Genomic DNA, 8,229 nt, shown 5'->3' on the forward strand with positions numbered 1-8,229 from the left:
CAGTTCATGCAAGCGCTGTGAAATTTATGCAATGAAACTAAATCATGAAACTTATACTTACAGGCTACCAATGGTTTGTTGAGCAATTCCTTCAACATATTGTACATCAAATGGATTACCCATTTTATCCCGGTATGCTTCAATCGTCGACCAATCGGTACGAACCTTTGGATCCAAAAATCCACTCATATCAAGGTAAGTAGGTAATATTTTATCCAGTTTTTGTATCTCAGGCGAAGGCCCGCAACGTATCCTTCACGATATCAAGTCATAAACTCAAATACGCCTCTCTTTTAGAATGACAACAACCAACACCTAATGGCATTCATCACCACAATTGATTGGGAAGTACACTTCGTCGATCAAATGCCAAGGTAAGCCAACCGGAATGCTAAAACCTTTAATGATGTTGATTAAGTGTTCCTCATTTCGGGAAACTTTCGGTTGTTGTTAAACAATACCTATCATAGGCAGTATTGATGTAAACTTTGTACAAATAATTACTTATCGTGTATCTGTATTGTTCCTGTGTTTGTAACTTGGCCTTCTTTAGGAGGTAGTAAAAAATAACATTGATGTGCTGCACATATTATCAAATATTTTGAATTACGTGATAAAAAATTAATACACAAATGTAATTAAATAAAGTATTAATTAATAGTAATATATATGGTAGTTAAACCTCATCATTCCAGCAAGTTTGGGGCTGTGACATCAAATAGAACCAATTCTTCATTTTGGGATGTGCAACAACAAAGTCGAGCATATCTGTAACACCCCATATTCAAGTACGTGTATTGGTCTTATTTATATGGAATTGATTTTTTATTTTATTTATACCAAAATTTGCCCATCGATGGTTCCATGCGAAGGTTATTGAATAAGCTTTCCAACGATATAAATATTTCCAAAAATGGATAGGTTTCGGATATAATCGAGCACGTTCGAAACTATAAAACGGTGGCCGGGATATTTGGGGATAGTAAATGTGCAGGAAAATTTCCTGCACACAAACTACTGAGACCAGCTGAATTTTTGGGTCAACTTCGAACGATCATAACTCCCTTAATATAATGAACTGGGAGAGCTGCGACCTATGAAAATAAATATCTTTGAGTATTCTTTCCAATGCAATTGGTTTCATCCAAATCCAACGTCTCACTAAGGAGTTATACTCGTTTTACTTCAGTCTATCAAAACAGATTTTTAGGGTCAACTTCAAACGACCATAACTCCTTGTACAGGACGAACTGGGTGACCTACTTTATATGAAATGAAATCCCTTTGAATTATACTTCCAACGATACCAATTTCACCCAAATTCGATATCGGAGCAAAGAGTTATGGTTGATCTACTTTAGCTTTTTAAAACAGTCCACCAAAGGACAGATTTGACATTATTTAAATTTTAAAGGCATTTTGGTCATTTCCTATTATATTATGGACGGGAATATGTGTATATATATATGTATATGAGTTCAAAAACTCATTTTCATCATCAATCATTGAGAAAGAACAAACCTTAGCCAAATTTGACCTTTAAATTACTTTTGATTCAACCGTAGAAATTCCAAAGTAATCCGATAACTGCGTTTGTCATCTCGAGAGCTTCGAACGGCACTTATTATTTGTGAAAACAAGATTTCATAATCAAGAGGTGAATTCTAAGGTATGAATATTGTTTGCCTTTGTTCTTTTCCATATGTATATGTGTGATACAGGATTATATGTATTGGATGTTATTGAAAGATGACGGAAATAGGGTTATGGACTATTTTGCATGGTTTGGTTGTATCAAATTATGGAAGGTGGATATGGTAATTGAGTTATGGAAGATGGATATGGTGATATACTATTGAATTGATGATTATTTATGTCTATGGCTCAATTTGGTTTAATGGATTGGTTGGAAGGATAAATGAATCCAAACTTGATATTGGAGGATGTTGTATAAATATGCATGGCATGTGAATGTAATTGGAGTATAAGAGGGTTAAGGTGACACCCTTTATAGTGTAATTAAGGATTACTACTTAACCACTAGTTTGGTGAATTCAAATAATTGAGTTGTGACGTTTGGTTGCTAATACTAGATTGCTATATATGTTCATTGTAGATAAGTAATCCGAAAAAATGGGAAGTCCATTTGGGACTAGTATTGAAGGTTGACAGTCAGGTATGTAAAGCATACTCTATACCATATCTTTGGCATGAAAGTGAACAATTGTTCTATTAAGAAATTTTCCAAAGTTATTCAATAACATGTGATCCATAATGGTTCTGTATGATGTCCTACATTACCAAGGAACTTGTTTCCACCCTACAAGATGTCAAGACATTCGAATACTTACTTGTTTTCCAAATCTTACATGTTTATTGCACTAATGAATATCAGAAGGTATCCGGTTACTCAAACAAGATTCATGTGCTATTAATGACTCCAAAACGTTTCATTAATAAACCAATAAGTTCCTACTTCATTGTTATGGCATTTATGACTCCAAAACACTTCATTGATGTGCCAATAAGTTCTTACTTCATTGTTATTGCATTGATGGTCTATTTATATGTCTCTTATTGATGTATCATTGTTTCAAAGTATCAAAAATGCGGTGGCAACCAAAATAACAATCTCAAAGATTAATTGAACTAAGTGATGGAAGTTCTCTCTTATCGGGTGGTATTCCAGGGGCATAAGCCTATCATGGTTCGATCCCTATTTATGTGTTTATGGGTGGTATCCCAGGGGCATAAGCCTATCATGGGTCGATCCCAGTTGATATGTACTGGAGGCAGCCTAATGATCACAGTACAGTACAGTAATGATTACAAAGATGATAAGAACGAAGGTAAAGTGATTGAATAAATGCAATGTACAGGTTGTCACAAGTTCTAGTAAGTGTGGTCCACTCCTATTACGATTTATTCACTTGTTTCTGATTTCTATTGAGCTCCTATATCATATGTTATTATCTATAGCTTTACATACTCAGTACATATTTCGTACTGACGTCCCCCACGGGGGACCTGCATTTCATACTGCAAGCACAGGTACCTCAGCTCATACACCGCACAAGTAGGAGCCAGGATATCCAGCTGCTTTTGGTGAGCTCCAGTTTGCTTCGGGGTTTTCCGTGTCATATCCAGTCACTTTTGGTATTGTATAGAAGTTAGTTATATGGCGGGGTGTGTCCCAACCTTAGTTAAACTCTGTGTATTGTCTAGAGGCTTTGTAGACTTAATGTACAGTCAAGGTGGTGTTTTGTTAATAGACGTGATGGCTCCAACGGCCAAGTATTGTATATACATATATATGTGTGTTCGAGCTTATACAGGTGATTATTTCCTTTTATATGCGACATGATGCTGTCCGAATTTTGAGTTGTCATAGAGGTATGCATGGGAAGTATAAGGTTATGAGCTGGTTCTCCCGGGCCTCCTTGGTTACGGGTGCAAGTTCGCCCCAATAGGATTTGAGGCGTGACAATATCAAAACCAAGATTCGATTCATTCACTTTGTAACGTTCGTTATTTTGTTTTCTACATGATGATTTATATGTATTAATGTCACGTTCTTACAATAAGAATAATATAAACCAATATCTTTAAAAATTGATTTATGTACCTGCTGGCATGATGCTTTAACAACCCATCGGTAATCCATTCTGAATAGTCGTTGATCAACTGTGTTAGTTTTTTTGGAGCCTCATCCGAGATGTTGAACCCTTCAAACAGGTAATTCTTCCGTTCTCCCGAACTGACAGGCTCCATTGTTTCTTCTTCTTTGGAAGCAGTTGATGGATTATCAACTGTGATATTATGCTCTTCAGCAGTGGCTTCTACTGTGACATCCACCTAGAAAGCCAGAATTATCAATGCTAATTACAGATATACAACAGATTTTCCATCTGTTGCAACAGAAAAGCCTTATATTGCAATAGATGGATCATCTGTTGGGACGAATTAAAATAGGTAAATCAGAGTAGTACGATAATTTTGAATAGATGACCCATTTGTTGTAACATAAGACTCATCTATTGCAATAGATAATGCATCTGGTGCAATAGGTTAGACAACAGTTGCAACAGATGTATATATCTATTTGATAATTTTCAGCAGATGCATCATCTGTTGAAATAGATATGTTCCTCTTTGTTTGTTGGAACAGGTGATGTACATTCACCTTCTTCAGCTCATGCTGCTCTTCTGTGGCCCTTGCATACTAAACATCGATGTAAGACAAAGACAGAGGCATTGCAATTTTACTTTTTTTATGCTTGATGATGCCTTGGAAGTATCTTTCCTTCTCCTCTTAGCCGCCTTGATCTCTAGTGGAGTGTATGGATATAAAATTCTCTTTGATGAAATGACACCCCTCTTAGATGCCATTTCTTTACAGAAGCAGTTAGTGAATTAATAGCATTAATCACTCCATCGTGTTTCGCTTGCAGTCTTGGCATTTACATGCAGAACATTTACTAGATGTGGAAAAATCTGAAGAAAAATTTGTACAACGAGTATGATCATAATCATAATGGCTTATTGTTTCAAAAATGGTAAGAGGAGCATCATTAGCCCCAACAAAAGCACCATTACCACTACGACTACCATTGTCAATAGCAACAAGCCCACCCTCCAAAATTATTTTTCTTGTGGTGATTGTTGCTCCAAACAATTTCATTTTTATTCCATCAACGATCTTAGGGTCCGGTAAAGTTTGCACAAACCGTAAAGTAAGAAAAATGGCATCTTCAACTCTCGGTTGGTCGAAACAAGCCACATATGGACAATCTAAAATAAATCGGTACATATATTAGAATGATGATGAAATTATTTAAAATAATCACTAATTAAAATAAAAACTTGATTAGAATTGGACTTACTGCTTTCTTGGGGGGGGGGGTGAAAAGATCAAGAAATTTTGCATTTTTATCGGTTTTGTCCGACAATCATCTCAGAATTCTTGGACAGGAAACTTCTTCTTGGTAGTTCACTTGTTGTCTCAAATAAGGAATGGCTTCAATTGCCCAAGCCTATAACATAACACCAATAAATCAAAAACATTATTGAATAAAAAAATGATGAATCATATCATGATAAAAGAAATATTTACCATAAAGGCCCATGGAAAGCCATATAAGTTGACTTTCTTTGGCGTTAACGGAGTCAACGAATATTACACAGTCATTTTGAAGCTTTCATAACCCCAAGGATAGTTGTTAAATGCCTCAAGATCCTCGGAGAGCTTTATTAAACCAACACTTATGTTTGGGTGTGCGGGGTGCTTTTTTGGGGTCCTTCCAACCAAAACAAATAGGCATGCCACAGTAATTTATCCACACCTCATCCATCTTGTCTTTGTTTTCATACATAAACCTACACTTGAGAAGATTATATATCATTTTTATCTGGAAACGAGCATTGTTGTCCTCCAGCAAATCAAGATATTGCCCAAAGTAGCTTTTCCTGAAATAAGCATCCAATTTTTATTCTTGAAGTATTTTTTTGAAGGCGTCGAAAGATTTTCCCATGGCTGACTTAACCAAGAAATCACCCGTTAAATCTGTGGCACCATCGCACTGCATTCTCACAAGATAACGATCAATGCTGAAGGTTTTGACCAACTCTTCGGCGGAAGGGCTATTAGCATTTGGATCGTCTCTTTTGAGACATTCCTCCTTCCCGGGTTCATTATCTTCTGCTCCTGATTGAGATAACGCTTGTAAAGCAAGCTCATAGAGTGGTGGATGTAGATGAGCTGCTGCACTTGTTCCTTTACTTGGACTTGATTCAGTTTCTTTTCTTTTGGGAGTCATATTATCTTAAATTAACAGGAACATAAAATAGAGTATAATTGATTAATGCATTGTTAAAAATGGATAACAGTAAATCTAACATGTACAACAGTAAGATAAAATAACAGTTCTAACAGACCACAAATCTGTTGCACCAAGTATATTATCGGTTGCAACATATAACCTATCTATTGCAACGGATGACTAAACCGTTGGAAACAATAAAAACATACCTCTAATCTGTTGTACCAGGTAGTTTATCTGTTGCAACATATAACCAACCTGTTGCAAGGATGAGTAATTCGTTGGAAACAGTAAAAACAAATGACTAATCTGTTGCACCAGGTAGTTTATCTGTTGCAATATATAACCAACCTATTGCAATGGATGGGTAATCCGTTCGAAACAATAAAAATAGATCACACATCTGTTGCACCAGGTATGTTATCTATTACAACATATAACCAACCTATTACAACAGATGAGTAAACCGTTGGAAATAATAAAAATAGATTACTAATCTGTTGCACCAGGTAGTTATCTGTTGCAACATATAACCAATCTGTTGCAACGGATGAGTAATCAGTTGGAAACCATAAAAATAGATCACTAATCTGTTGCACCAGGTATGTTATCTGTTACAACATATAACTGACATGTTGCAACATATGAGTAAACCATTGGAAATAATAAAAACAGATCACTAATATGTTGAAACATATCACTCACCTGTTGCAAAATGAGTTATCTGTTGGATCAATATTGTTTAGATTTTTTCCAAATAGAAGAATCGTCTGTCGTAACAGATGAATGATCTGTTAGATTGTTCATCTGTTGCATCAGATTTTCATAGCTGCATCAGATTTTAATCTGGTGCATCAAATATTTTCATCTGCTGCATCAGATGTCTTCATATGTTGCATCAGATGTTTCATCTGTTGCAACATCATTTTTACCAAGACAAACAACAAATCAACTCAGCAACACCAACACATCACACACACACACACACACTAAGAAGGGGTCTCCACTAAGAACATCAACTATGAACAAAAATCACCAACAAATCCGAATCAACAGTACGACAATAACAAGAAGAAATGCCAGAAATTAGGGTTTTATTCAGTCCACATTTCAATTCTAGAAGAGTAGTTGGCTCAAGTTCTTTTGTTTCTTCATAATTTTTTACTTGTGAAAAGAAAATGGGACGACGAAGAACTCGAAATTATTGTCGCCGAAGAAGTCTTCACGTCGATTGACTATTGAAAGTCGAAAGAAAACTCGTCCGACTATTTTTCGCCGGAGGTTGAAGTCACCGGGGGTTGAAGGGAGAATTTTACAGAACTGTTGTTTGGGAGAGAGTTGAGAGAATCTGTCGAAAGAGAGAGGAGAGAGACTGATTGATTTAGATTGAAGTGGGATGTGGCTTGATTTGTATTTTTGAAAAAATTAGAAAGTTTTGAAAATATTAATCAAGTTCATAATTAACTTAATCAAGTTTCCTAATGATGTTTGACCTTTTAAGTTGGTCAATGTCACCAATCCGTCATTCAAGACTTAAAAGACACCTTTCCTTCAATTTTCTCTTGTTATACTATGGGGTTAGATATACCCTGTTGTTAATAAAGTTTGTAAATATGCCCCTCTTTTTAACAGTTTTCCACATAGGATGACACTTGGGTGAGGTGAATGCCACGTGGCATGCCACCTCAGCGCCAAATATTAATTTTTTTTTCATTTAACTTTTCTTACTTTTTCTTCTTCATAACAAAAGGTGACTTCAATGGCATTTTCTACAATTTCATTTTTGTCGTCTCTCATCTTGTGCTTAATTTGACGAATCTTCAGTAACATTTCAATCACTAAGAATAAAGATGTAAAAAAAATGTGTTTCTTCAAGATCGAAGAAAGAAAAGTCGATATTTAGTATAACTTTTTACTGAAATTCAAACATAAATCGCCAATTCAAAATAAAACAACGAAAAAACTCCTCTCCTCTGTTGAATTGGTGCTTATTGGTACTTTTTGTTTTTATGTTGGCATTATAAGATGGTTTGTGGTAGAGTTAGAACAAAGTTGAGATAGATTGAAATCGATAAGTATGTGGGTATTCAATGACTTCTCCGATCAATGGAAACAAGGTCCCATAATGGCCATAGTGCTGACGTTGCATGCCACGTGGGAAAAATATTATAGAGAGGCATATTTACATACCTTATTATAAGCAAGGGTATATTTGATCCCATAGTATAATAGAGAAGCATATTTACATATTTTATCATAAGCAAGGGTATATTTAACCACATAGTATAACGAGGGGTAAACTTAACTAATTTATAAAAGTAGAAGGGTATTTTTGACCCTTTTTCAAAAAATAATTATTTCATATTAGTTATTCACTTTACTACATCAAAAAAATATTAAGTAATTTTTT

Source organism: Capsicum annuum, chromosome 11 (assembly GCF_002878395.1).
Source record: "Capsicum annuum cultivar UCD-10X-F1 chromosome 11, UCD10Xv1.1, whole genome shotgun sequence".
NCBI classification, from domain to species: Eukaryota; Viridiplantae; Streptophyta; class Magnoliopsida; order Solanales; family Solanaceae; genus Capsicum; species Capsicum annuum.